The sequence below is a fragment of the Neofelis nebulosa genome, chromosome 13, assembly GCF_028018385.1.
Source record: "Neofelis nebulosa isolate mNeoNeb1 chromosome 13, mNeoNeb1.pri, whole genome shotgun sequence".
NCBI lineage: Eukaryota > Metazoa > Chordata > Mammalia > Carnivora > Felidae > Neofelis > Neofelis nebulosa.
This window is the reverse complement of record NC_080794.1, coordinates 26,298,988-26,313,746: the sequence shown is the minus strand read 5'-3', so window position 1 is coordinate 26,313,746 and position 14,759 is coordinate 26,298,988.

The window sequence follows — 14,759 nt, the reverse complement described above, 5'->3', positions numbered from 1 at the left end:
GTCTAGTCTGCCCAATTTCCAAGTTTTCAAAATGTTGGAAATTCAATTTTGGTCACCAAGCATATCTGGTCTTCAACCTCTACCACTGGCTCTTGGCATTTGTAGAATAAACACATACCTGGATCACACTATATAAATTTATTGATGTGTGGGGTTTTTTAATTTTTTAAAAATTTTATTTATTTGAGAGAGGGGGGGGGAACCAGTGGGGGAGGGGCAAAGAGATGGGGAGACAGAATCAGAAGCAGGCTCTGTGCTGAGAGCAGAGAGCCTGATGCAGGGCTCAAACTCACGAACCCTGAGGTCAGGACCTGAGCCAAAGTCTGATGCTTAACTGACTGAGCCACCCAGGCACCCCTTGATGTGTGATTTTTAATTATATACTATAAAGTTGGTATACATATGCAAAAATAATTAATTCCTGAGTCAGTGTGAAGGACTACCTAACTTCCCGCCTCAGTGCAGCTTGGTTGTGCTCTAAGTACCCTTTCAAGTGCTAACACTCTCATTAAGGGTCTATAGGAGTTATTTGGCTTTTTAACTTTCATTTTATTGCATATTAGTGAAGCGGTGATCTTCCTTTGTGCATTTGGGCCTACCGTGGCTCCTGCCTACCTCCAGAACCCCACCCCATCCATCTCACCCTTTCAGGATACCCCAGACCAGTGAGAAAGGCAGTCTGTGGACTGCTCTTAGTCTGAGAGTTCTCTGTTGGCTGCCGAATGGGATAAGAAACTGGGTCCAGAATATAAACCATGTTACTAAGCTTTACTTTAGTTCAGTTGACTTTTTTTTTTTTTTTTAACATATAGTGAGGCTTTTCTGAGAAGGAAATGGTGCACAGATTTACATTCCAGTGTAAGTTCCCTGTCACAGATCGATGCTCTGCATAGCATGACTGTGGCAACACTAGCTTTCTTTCTGTTCCTCAAAAGTGCCAAGTTCTTGGGGTTCCTGGGTGGCTCAGTTGGTTAAGCATCCGACTTTGACTCAGGTCTTGATCTCAAGGTTTGTGAGTTCAAGCCCTGCATGGCGCTCTGTGCTGACAGCTCAGAGCTTGGAGCCTGCTTCAGATTCTGTGTCTCCCTCTGTGTCTCTCTGCCCCTCCCCTGCTTGAGCTCTCTCTCTCTCTCTCTCAATAATAAATAAACATTTTTTTTTAAAAAGTGCCAAGTTCTTCCTCATCTCCTTCCCATCCCATTTGTCCTCTGCCAGGGAGCATCTCATTTCAACCTCCAAATGTCCCCACCTCAGGCCTTCCCCGCACACCCTTTCTGACTCCCTGCTTATTCTGTCACACCACCATACATATTCTTTTTATAGCATTACCGCCACAATCATCCTTCTACATTCTACCATCCTTCTACTATCCTGTATACCTGTTTATTGTCTGTATACAATCTCCAAGGTATCCCCCACAAGGCCTAGCACCAGCAGGCTCAAATATTTGTTGCCTAAATGAGGGATGGAGGGAAACACAGACAAGGATGGCTTAGGACACATTACATACGTATCCGTGAGTGTCAAGGAAAAACAGCAACACCTTCTGTGACTCATTGTGAAGTATCAGAAGGACCTCAGCTTGCCTTTGAGGGTTGCTGTGCTTCCGCCCCCAGTGAAGACTTGCCGAGCAGAGTTTTATAACTCACTCCCCCTCCGCAGCATGTTATGAGAGCTTTGTTACAGACTGTCAGGTATCATCATGGTGTTTTTCCGTCCTGTGCTGGGAACATGTGATAGGAAGGTTATTAAAGTCATCTGGGATGTGTCACAGCATCAGATCTTCAAATGACTCTTTGAATCACCCAGACACAGCACAGCCCCTGTTAAACTGGTACTAGAAAAGTGAGCCATCTTCCTGATGAAACAAAAGTCTTGCTGGTAGAACAATGACAGAAAAGAGCTGCTCAGACAGCCTAAGTGACTACCTTGTATAATGGCTGCAACTCTTCCTATCCTGGTGGGCCCAACCTATAACTGGAATCTGAATTCTCCTTTGGCTTCACCAGGTTAAAAAATCAGATGCTTCAGGGCCTGATGCAAGGCATTCTAAGTGGTAGAGCCTGTGGAAAACCTGAGAGCACATGCCCAAACGAAAACCACAGCAGTCAGTTCTGACAAAATATTACAATGCAGGAATGCAGGCCCAGAATTGTCAGCACTTCTGAGTTTTTGCAGAGAAGCTGAAAAGCTCCATGAGAAGGTGAATGTAGGCTATGGTTACATGGGTGTATAGGGATCTATCAAATTCAACTCAAATGCTGTTTATGTAGCTCACGCTGTGTCTAAGTCACTGCCCTGGATATCTTTACATATCCTAGATAGATCTCTTTATCAAAAATAAAAAAGAACAAAAGCTGAGATCCATGGACTCAAAAGTTTTGACCTTCTCGGAAAAGCAGAATACGTGCTTCAATAGAACATATGACAATGTGGGGAGTGCTGTGTATTAAATACGTAAACGTGTGCGAAGCAGTCACAGCCATGCATGTGTTGGCTACGATCATGATTGTTATGACTGTTAGTGGTATCATTATGTTATCCTGACAAGCATAACCTCAGGATTACCCTGGACAGAGGGAACTGAGAAGGCCTGGTGGAGAGTCTTGCTCATCTTAGGCCCTCAGCAAACACCGGCAGAATGAGGGACTGCATGGTGATGGAGCAGCATCAGAGCTGGGACTTGAGAAATGAGAGAATTTCAATGTGCCAAGAAAGGAGTCCTGGGCAAAAGGAACAAAGAGGCTAGGAGGATAAACACGTCTCCGAAGCATGAGCAAAGTTTGTTTTGGTCAGAACTTAAGGAGAAAGAATAGGAGGCGAGGGTGGAAGGAGAGAATCAGCACGGAGTGCCCTGACTGCTCCTCCAGACTCCATATGAATCACAGCAGGCACATGAACTCATTGTAAAGCCTTCTCTGCACAGCCTGCTAGACAACATACGTGACGACTCAGTCAAAAGAGAGACCAGTTCTCAAGAACAGTACCAAATTTTCGATATTTAGGACATGAAGAATGGTTTCTTGTGAATACACGCTTTTATATAATTGACATCCTGCTGTACTAGTTACACAAGTTACTTAACCTTTATATTTCTTCATCTGGAAAATGGGGGTGATAGTTTTATCAACATATGAGATCATCCACATAAACCACTTCAAAAAGTATCTGACGGAGAGGAAAGTATTCTATAAACGTTCCCTACTTTTTATTATTTGTGGTGGTGTATTATGCTGAGAGGTGAAAGAGGAAAATGCCTTGCTTGGGCCTCTGTGGTTTGTGAGCAGTGGTGTAGGTGGGAAGCCCATGACACAACCTCTCACATCTAAGATGCTACACGCTGCTCCAGAGACCAGGGGATGGACGTCCACTCTGGGAGTCTGCAGTCCGGCCCCACCCCCATCACCCTCCAAGGCTACAGCAGCCCCCTTGCTCCCACCCTAGCCCCTGGACAGTTAGGCTTCCATCCCCAGCTCAGAGCCAAAAAGTGAGTCTCTTGCCAGGAAATCTGGCTCTGTCTCCACCTGCAGCCTGGCTCCCTCTAGTCAGTCACTGATGCCCTCTCTACATAGTCAATTCCAATCTCATTTTTGTTTCTCTAAATCCACTTCCTGTGCTCCATGAGAAAAGAGAAGTACTTTTTCTTGTTCACAGAGGCATAAAATGTATATCTGGGGTGAGGAGTAGAGGCTGAGTTATGGGAAACATGGATCCAGAGCCGATTTTTTATGACCTGGGCCCACAGTGATACCGACAGATTACAATGAAAAGGTTTGATTGTTTGATTTATCTACCTCTTCATCATCCAAAATAATGTTAAAATTCAAAACTTACCGAATCATAAATGAGAGTGAATGCCCTGCAAAATTAAATAGGATATTAGAATGGAGAGCTGCCTCTTCTGTGTACAGGCTGGGCAAAGCAGGAGCATACTGAGTAAAGGAGAGACCAGACCACACCAAAGACCTGTGATCCCAGCAGCAAAGCCAGGGCCATGGGCAGGACTGGTGATGGGGGTTCTCATGAGGATGCTGGGAGGCTTTCTAAAGCAGTAACCTAGAAGCAAAGATGAGTTTGGCAACCACACAGCTGGAAATGGAGGGGAGTCAGGAAATTGGACTTAGGATTGCTGTCAACTCCTTGTTGCTTGGGCCTATTTCTATTTTACCACTTTCAAATGTGGCAGCTTTCATTCTAGGGACGTCATAAGGCACCACTTGCCTCAGACATCAGTCCTTTACAAAGTACCTCATAACACAGGTTGTTTTTAATGGTTCTGCTATTAATAGTGAATGGTGCCTCTAATTCATCAGAAATAAGCCAAAGTTTATTTGCTTTTCACAAGTGTCTATTATTTTGGCTAATGGACTAGGCCCTCATTTTCAGTGCTATGTGTCACCAACAGAAATAAGAAGGGACACTAGGCTCCAAAGACTTGTTTTCTTGTGATTTCTCTAAGTTTCCAAGTACTGCAAGTTTTCCTTGTTTTTTGGGCTAAGTGTGTTTAAAAACAACAGAGTGATAAAATGTAAATACTGGTTAAAGGGAACTTGTCCTGTTGTCATAAAAGTCTCCTGCACAGCAAAGGAAACCATCAACAAAATGAGAAAGCAACCTACCAAATGGGAGAAGATATTTATAAATATATATATATTTGATAATATCCAAATTATATAATATCCAAATATATATCCAAAATATATAAAGGGGTTAATATCCAAAATATATAAGGAGCTCATACCACTCAATAGCAAAAAACAAACAAAACAAACAATCCAATTTAAAAATGGGCAGAGAATCTGAACATTTTTCCAAAGAAGACATACAGATGGGCAAACAGGAATGTGAAAAGGTGCTAAACATCACTCATCATCAGGAAAATGCAAATAAAAGCCAATGAGATATCACCTTACACCTCTTAGAATGGCTATTATAAGAAAGACAAGAAGTAACAAGTGTTGGCAAAGTAGACAAGGGAATCCTTGTACACTATTGGTAGGAATGTAAATTGGTCACAGCCACTATGGAAAAGGATCTGGAGGTTCTTCAAAAAATTAAAGATAAAACTACCATGTGATCCAGCAATTCCACTGTTGGGTATTTATCTGAAGGAAATGAAAGTGCTAACTCAAAAAGATATCGGCGCTCCCAGGTTCACTGCAGCATTATTTACAATAGCCACAATATAGAAGCAACCTAAGTGTCCATCAATGGATGAATGGATAAAGAAGATGTGGCATACATGTAAAATGGAATATTTTTCACCCATAAAAAAAGGGGGGGACACTGCTATTTGCAACAATGCGGATGGACCTTGTGGGCATATGCTAAGTGAAATAAGTCAGACCAAGGCAAATACCATATGATCTCACATATATGTGAAATCTAAATAAAAAGCAAACTCACAGAGAACAGACTGGTGGTTATCAAAGGTGGGGGGTGGGAAAAATGGGTGAAGGTGGCCAAAAGGTACAAACTTCCAGTTATAAAATAAATAATTCCTCGGGATGTAGTGTACAGCATAAAGACTATAGTTAATAACACTGAATTGTATATTTGGAAGTTGCTAAGAGTAGATCTTAGAAGTTTTCACTGTAAGAAAAAAAAAATTTTGTGACCCTGTGGTGATAGATGTTAACTAGACTTACTGTGATCATTTCACAACATATACAAATATTAAATCATGTTGTACATCTGAAACTGGTATGTTATATGTCAACTGTATCTCAATTTATAAAATCATAATACATCAAGCAAGTAAAAGCAATATGGAGAAATAGAACAGAAACGGGCTTCTCAGTGTGACAGACTGGGTTCATATCATGAGTCTCTGTGATCTTGGGTGAATTATCTTTCCATATGTACATGGAATACTAACCCTACCTTAGAAGGATATTCAGGGATTCAAGGTAACGTATGTAAAAGTTCTTGTCCAGTAATGGTATTATTCTAATCACAGACAGAATTTTGACTAGGAATTAAATTATCATGACCCTGAAAGAGTCAGGTTGAACACTGCACAGATAGTAAATGAATCATTTTATTTTTTTATTTTTTTAATATTTATTTTTGAGAGAGAGACCGAGCACACGCAGGGGAGGGGCAGAGAGAGAGGGAGACACAGAATCAGAAGCAGTATCCAAACTGTCAGCACAGAACCCAAGGCAAGGTTCGAATTCACAAACCACGAAATCATGACCCAAGCTGAAGTTGGACGCTCAACCAACTGAACCACCCAGGTGTCCCACAAACGAATCATTTTAAAGGTTCCTTGTGCTGTGGCAGAAGGCAGCATTGCTGGATACTAACAAATGGAAGGGATATGTGAGGGACAGGGAACAAGTGGATTGCAAGTAAAAACATTCTTTGTCTTTAAATGTGCTCTGTTATAACTGTTCTGAAAACTCTTTGTACTAAAGATGTATGTTTCACACTGTTTGGGATAAATTAAAATGTTAAAACAAAAGAAAGAAAGAAAGAGAGGTCTTTTCATTCTTGACAAATGAAACTTCCCCACAGGGAGAAAAAAAGAAATTTGCTTTTGTTTTAGAAAATGCATAATGCTTAAGATATTTCATTATGAGTGCATTATCTTGACTTCCAAAAATGAGCTCTGTGGGCTGATATTAAATCAGAAGTGGGTGGCTCAGTCGATTGAACATCTGACTTGATTTCGGCTCACGTCATAATCTCATGGTTCATGAGATTGAGCCCCTTGTGCAGAGCCTATGGGATTCTCTCTCCCTCCCTCTTTCTCTGCCCCTCCCCCCACTCATGTGCATTTGTGCTCTCTCTCTCTGTCTCAAAATAAATAAAATAAATATGCTTATTATTTATTAAATAAAAAAATAAGTATGCTCATTGCTGGTACTGTAGGAAAAAAATGGTTTTAAGTACATTTATATTCCTTTATTTGTCTTAAATCCTAAACATCCTGTTGTCATGGAAATGCATTCCCTGAGCATCATTGATGAAGTGTGTTTGTATTCCATGTAAAGAGATTTTCAGTATTTTTCACATTTGCCAATCTCATATAGAAGAAAGCTGATTATCCAGGATTCACATATGATATGAATATATGATATATGAAGCATCTGGCACAGTTAATCCACTAGCTTGAATTGAAATGGAGCTTAAAGGAGGCATTGATAGCTACAGAATGACTAGGAGGAGGAGGAGGAGGAGAAAAAAGAATAAAATCAGTGAGTGAGGGAGACTTAGGTAAGAAGTGCCACAGAGAAGATGGCATATTTCTTCTCTGTGCTTTTCTAATGTCAATGAGGAAGTGTTACCAGTCAGGCTCCCTGGTTGAAAACAAAGGCATCTACCTGGCTAACTTGAGCACAAAAGAGTTTACTGAAAGAATGTCAAGCAGCTCACAGAATCATGGGAAAAGTTAAAGCTTTGGAAAATAGACACAAACCAAGAGAAACTGGGAGGCTGGAATTGGAGCTGGAGTCATGTCACAAGAGAAGCTTGGTGAAGGAGACCTTGCCAATGCCAGGGCTACTCAATGCCACCACTGTGCTTGCTTCTTCCTGACACTCATTCTAGACACAACCTTCTAGGTGGGATGGTCTGACAGGCTAAGCTGTGTTGTGTCTTAGCGGCCAGGGGCCAAAAGGATCCAATATTTTCAATTTCCACAATTGCAGGAAGAACCCCCACCTCCTACCAGCTTCTAACAGAAGGAAGCTTCAATGTTGGGAAGTCCCCTCAAAAGTACAAAGTTCCCCCACAAAAAATGTTCCTTTGTGTTTTTGGTTTATATATTCTTTCTACCTCCAGAGAAGACTTAAGGAAGCTAACAGTAAAAGGTATCAAAGAGTATATGAAAATAAAGGAAAGGAATCTAGAAGCCCTGGAACAAGGCTAGAAAGGCCTTAGCAGATTGGGACAGAGGGATTCTAGAAGAATTAAGAAAAAAATGTATCCTATTATTTCTGTGACATTTTCTGTCACATTCTTCTTGCTCTGTTTTTCTCTCTCCTTCTCCCTATGAATTTTCTTTCATGCTCAGTAAGGTGAAAAGGTATAAAAAGACACTTCCTGACTATAGGGCTTCTTAAACTTGTTCTTTTGTCTTTCTGGATCAGTTTTCTTGAGGTTTATATGTAAAGGACAATGAGTATACAATGTTGAAAATCCTGGGACAGTACTGGCCAAGATACTTTAGTATCTTGGATTTTAGCAAAATCCTCTAAATCTCTCCAAGAAATGAGAATGGTTGAATTAAGTGCTGTGGTGAGATGAACCTTAGCCTAAGTCATCAAAAAAAAACTTATACTCCAGCCCAAGGTTTTGCCCCTTAGAAGTTAGGTGACCACAGGAAGTCCACCTAACCTCCATCTTGGTACTCAATGGGGCTGGAGTGACAAAAGACCATACATGAAAGTTGAGGTGCCTCCAGACAACTGTATTCATCGATAGCTTATTACATGAAAGCATAGTGAAGAAGACACAAAGGTTACTACCCTCAAGAAGCTTATATACTAATAGGTTATTTAAGGTTTGGACAGAAACTCAAATGACATCAGTGATCAGAAAAGACAAACTGTGAAGCAGCTGTTTTTGTATCAGTATTGAGTGGTGAAGGCTGGCTCCATGCAAGTCCTACCCAAGGCATTAAGTCTGTGAAAGAAAGCAAGAGTGAAAAAGTGAAAGAGTGAAAGAAAGAAAGAAAGAAAGAAAGAAAGAAAGAAAGAAAGAAAGAAAGAAAGACATATAAATAAATATTTAAAATATAGAATACTGAATGTAATAAAGGGTGTACAAATTAATACAGAAAAGGAAAAGATTTGTTCAAACAGTGTGAGCTGTCAGAGTGTTGAAGAAAGTTTCCAAGAGAACATGATGCCTAAAGAGGGTTTGAAAGACAAAAAGGAGACTCTGCGGCAAATAACTGGAGGAAGGGCAGCTAAGGCAGTGAATACCCCATGCAAAGATTGTAGGATTGAAACTTTCAGTTCATGGTGGGATCTATAAGATGTTTGGAGCAATGGAAACCCAGAGGGAAGCCAGAAAGAAAGGACACTAGAGAGAGAGTCTAGGGACAATCAGGGGAACACCTATAATCAGCATCTACAGGCAAGTGGAGAACAATAGAAGGCGTCAAACAGGAAACTAGGGATCTGGAAGCAGTTGGGTGGATAGATTTGAGAAGCATAAAACTGCAAGCAAAGAGAGTTACCAGAAGAGATGGCCACATCACAGGTGACAGATGATGAGACCCTAAGTGAAGGGGCTGTGGAGATAGACACTAGATCTAAGGACACTCAGGGAAGGAAGACCGAGAAAACTTAGTGGTTTAATAAATCGGTGAGGTAACCTGGTGTTAAATGTTCTGCCCTTGAAAGATACCTGTAGGATCAGAGAAGTAGAAAGAGAACAAGGAGACCACAATGTCATGAAAGTCAACAGAAGAGACCATTTTATTTTATTTTTTAAATATAATTTGTTGTTAAATTGGCTAACATACAGTGTGTAAAGTGTGCTCTTGGTTTGGGGGGTAGATTCCTATGGTTCATCGCTTACATACAACACCTGGTGCTCATCCCAACAAGTGCCCTCCTCAATGTTCATCACCCATTTTCCCCTCTCCCCCACCCCCATCAACTCTGTTTGTTCACTGTATTTAAGAGTCTCTTATGGTTTGCCTCCCTCCCTCTCTGTTTGTAACTATTTTTCCCCTTCCCTTTCCCCATGGTTTTCTGTTAAGTTTCTCAAGATCTGCATATGAGTGAAAACATATGATATCTAGGAGGAGACCATTTTAAATGGAAATGAATGTCATCAGTGTGAAACGTTATGGAAAAGTCAAGTAAGTTAGAGGCAGAAACATGTTTGTTTGACATTTGTAAGGCTTTTAGATGTTTTGGTAAAAGCAATGGAAGCAAATTTAGTGAATGGTAAGGGTTACCCTAAACAAGGAAATCTATCTCAGAAGAGGGTAGGTTATAGAGGCCATGAAGAAGAGGACCACTGGCCCCACATGGTGATGCAGAAAGGGAGAGGTGGGAAGGCCTGACCTGATAACTCATGTTTTGCACCCAGACATACATTTCTCCTTCTTCTAGCTACAGCATATTGATTTTCCTTTAGAGAACTAATCTTCTAACCCCCAGAATCTACATGATTGAGGATATAACGATGATATGGACACAAGTCCCAGGACTGGTAGAGGATTCCATTTCCTTGGCCACAGCAATAGATTCAGTGATGAGCCCATAACCCAAACCAGATCACAAACACACATTCTTCTGTTTGTTTTTCACATTTTTGGTTTGGTATATGAGCTGGTTTTCTGTTTTTTGTTGTTTGGAGGAGAATTTTTTGGAGCTTTGTTTTTATTTTGTTTTTTAGAGCTGCTGGGTCTTTTCCTCTGGAATAACTAAGCTTATAGGATCCATCCCTGGAGATGCTGGAGGCCACCAGCTGCAGAAGACCAGCCCTGGAACAAGGCCATCACAGAGGAGAACAGAACCAAAGGATGGAGAGGAGGGTAGAGGAGGAGAGAAGGGGGAAGGAGACTAGGTTCTAATGGCATCATTCAAGCACCTGAGGGCAGTCATACTCATATACTTTTCAATAAAATGAATAGATAGATCTTCTTTATTTATACTGCATCCATTTAAAGTGGTTTTCTATCTCTTTTATCACAAAATCCTGGTCTGAAACAGCAGGGGTGGGGGTTGGGGTGTTAGAAGCAAGCCAGTTTCAGTGCATCCTTGCCTGAAGCCAGCTTTGATCACAAATCTCTAAGTTTGTCCCCCACCCACTCAGTCAACCAGTAGTTTAGGGGTCTTATCCTCTAACTCCCCCAGGGGACTGAGTTAGAGGAACATATGAGGAAGCTTGTAGGATCTCAGCAGCTTGGGCCTGAGCCAGGGCCACACTGTTGCTGATGAATCAAGGTTTCTGGGAACCAGCTGTGAAAAACAGACATACAGTATAATTCCTAGAGTTTTTAGAGCAAGGACCCCTGACTGCTGCTATTCTGCAGAAACTAAGGACCAGACCACCATTTTCTGCCAAAGTAAGCCAACATCTAAAATGCAATCACTGTGAGAAAGAGAATCCTAAACACCTGCCACTCTGCATTTCAAGCAGATATTAGGGCTTCTTTGTACATAAGTGCAGCATTCAACCCCAGGGGCACCAAACACATTGTAGTTATGTGAACAGCACCCCCTGGAATTACACCCCATTCAACCTGAGCAGCCATATGTAATGATCCCGGCAGATACTCACTAACTAGCTCATTAACATTAGCCTCCTGGGACCCCACAGTACAAAAAGTCTACCTCTGCGTAAACTACAGAGTTGGGTGAGAAGAAAGAAGTTATTTGCAACAGCTCAGACAGCAAGAACCTGTAGCATTTCAGATCTTCAGAAACGAGATGCTGAATTGTTCACGTGAAACCACCTTGTCCCAGGCCTCTGACCTAAGTGTGGGGCAGGGTTCGCAACCAAGGTTAACAGAATAGTCCACCCTAGTCTGAGCCCCTGTACATTCTCTTTCCCAAGGGGATTAAGTTGATAAAACACTGAACAAAACCACTGCTCCTCAAGAAACCATCTGGATTTTTAACAATCATGTTATTGAGTCCATTTTTAGTAAATAAAAATCAGGTAATTTAAGTGTGGAGCAGAGTCAGAGTTTGAGGCCTTATGTAAATCCTCTGGATTCCACGGTGCCCCTTTCTCTTCCAGATAGGGAACACACTGAAAATAAGTACAGACAGCCTACTCATATGTAAGTTCAGAATAGAATTGCCCAAAATCTTTGCAAGGCCTGTTACTGAGCCCACCTTTCATGATATGAATGGTGTGTCCAATGAGACCCAAATCCAGATCTTTGCTCGCCATCAACTCCATGTGGGAAGTACAGAGAAATTGTCTCTAGCTTCCCAAAGCACAGTAGGGTCTCAAAGACCAAGTAATTGACCATAAACCTCTCTTAGAGCAGCATTCTGATAAGAGTGCTATGTTTCTTGCCCAGTCAGAGGGACTGAAAATCCATTTTTCTTATTTCTTCTGTGAAACTGCAAAATATTAAGAAATAATTTTCTCCCTAACTGTAACCTTCATAGACAGTATATTTGTAGTCGGGGGTACAATTGGATTTGAGCCTTTTTATTTTTCTTTTTCCAGTGAGAACCTCTGCTCACAGCTAATGATCTCCTTACCCCACGTGCATTTTTCTCAGTAACAGAAACATTCACCTTAGATGATCCAGCCCTTAAAAGCCTGTGCTGTGTGTCTCCAAAGAGGCACTGTTCCAAAATAAGAACTGCATTCACGCTTGGCAGAGGACTTTGTCTTCTCTCACACTTAGTATGATGGGCTCTCCCAGTCCAACATCAAATATTCTGCTAGTTTACATTTGTGCAAATCACACAGAAAGATTTTTTGATTCCCTTCAGTATTTCAAAGGTAGTGACTATGACTAGGAGATCATAGTGAGAACCTCCCATATATTAAGCCCCTAAAATGTGCTTTACAGATACTATCTCCAATCTTAGAATAACCTAGCAAGAGAGGTAGTAAGAGCCCCATACAGAATTATTTGGTGTTGGATACACCAAATATTTGGTGTATCCAACACCAAATAATCCAACTGAGATATAAAGTCACATCTCCCTAGGTCTAAAGCCCGGGATCTTAGGCCATGGACCTACTCACTAGATCAGTTCAAGCACAGAAAAGACAGATATCCTTAGCTCGCAGAAAACTGGAAGTTTATCAACGTGACATCACACAAAGCATGGTTGCTACAGTGACTGATTTGGAGACCCTGATTGTGCCAACAGAGTGCTGATCATTAGATTTATGATGATCATGCACTAAGGGATTAGGCCTCGTTGGCTTGGTCAATAAGCCAGTGACACTATTCACAGCAAGGACAGAGAGGGAAGTGACGGCCTGCAACAGATCAACAGCACAGTAACAAAAAGCAGATGACAATCTTCATGATGGAATCCAGGGTCTGAAGGCAGCCAAGTATGTAATATTCAGACATAAAACATTAAGTTGAAGAGTAAAGCATCTAAGTGGAACACTTATGAGACTAAATATTTCCTGTCTATTAATGAGAAGCAAGATTTAGACAGCCACAAGTACCCACCAATGACAAAGCACCTTCCAGAAACTGCACTGATGATCCTATCAATGTCACCACACGTATGTAGAGGATAACAAATAGTAAGAAATCTTCCACACCTCTAGTTCCAACAAGTTACCAGCAATTCACCAAAAATATCTGAATGGTTACGGTTCTCATAAAACTTTTAATGTAGTGCTCCAAGATAATTAGGTAGACAGAATATGGATTAATATTAATAGACAGAATTGTATTATGTTATACAACAGACAGTTTAGTTAAAAGTATATTCAAGTGTAAGTTGGAGAAAAACTAGACTAATCCTGGGATTCTCTGGATTTTAGTTTTAAAAAATTCATATAGATTTTGGAATACAAAACACCTGTGTCTGATTCTAAATCTGAGCTTCAAAATACTAATATTCCAGAAATACAGGTGTCCTAAAATAAAACTAAAACTAAATCTTATTTTTATAAAACCGCAGCCGATTTGACCATCACATAAAAGACAAGGTCATGCTGAAATAATAAATCTTCTATTTTTGAAAGAGAGAGAAATAAATTATATTACCATCAGACAAATACTTTTAAAAACCATAGGGAAAATGTAGTCTAATCAGTGAGATGCATAGCCCTGTAATGAGGTGAGGAGTTGGGTGGTCAGGGAATATGTGAACACTCTGCAGTCTTCAGTGTGTTTGTGCACAAGTGCAGTTGCTGAGAAGAGACAGAAGCAGCTCACCACAGGATTCTCAGAGGAGTATGTGACCCAAACAGGGATTAAGACAGAGTGCAGTGAAGTCTCAGAAAAACTGAAAACCTTGTCAATGATTGGAAGCTATCACCATCACTGATTGGAGCCTAAAATAAGAACTTGCTAAAATATAGGTACAAAATCTCTGAAACTCAAAACTCAGAAGAATAAAGGACCCTTCTGGAGTGATAAAAGAGCTGACTCTGTGGCCTTCAGTAGCATCCAGAGAGCCAATAGTCCATCAGGTCATTGTTCCTCTCTATCCGCCTACAAAGGACAAAGCCCAAAATGTGTAAGGGATTTGCTTTGTTTTTCCAACCACAGGGCCCTAGCAGTTCACAGCAGCTGGAGTCAGTCCAAGCAGCGTGCTGGAAGGGGATGGGCCTTGTATTTCATTTTTATAGACCAAATGGCTTCTCAATAATTTATCATCTGGGTGATGGAGAAAAGTACCAATAAAATGTGTTGTAAATCTCCACCTTCTTCCAGGATCAAGGAAATAACTTAAAGAAAGCTAAAAGAAAAATGACAACACAGTTTTCTGAGCTAAAAAATGCATGTTTTCTCAAATCAGATGCTGCCCCTATTTCTTGAACTAAATGTCTTTGAAGATGTTGAATTTGAAAAGTAGGGGGAAATGAGTCGGTTGGGGGGGTGTAGAAGAATTGTGCATATTTGGGTAGCCTTTTGAGTGAAATCTCCCTAAAATAGAGTCTGATAAGAGTCCCCTGTGAAACATTTTACCTGCTATTTTCTGTTAACATGCAGATCTGCATCTTTGTATTGTTTGAACCCCTCATCCCAGAAAGGGTTCTATATAGATGAAGGAAAATAAACCATGCACCTGAAGAGGAGGATGGGGTTGACATTAAAAAGGGCTATAAGGAATAAAATTCAAAATAAT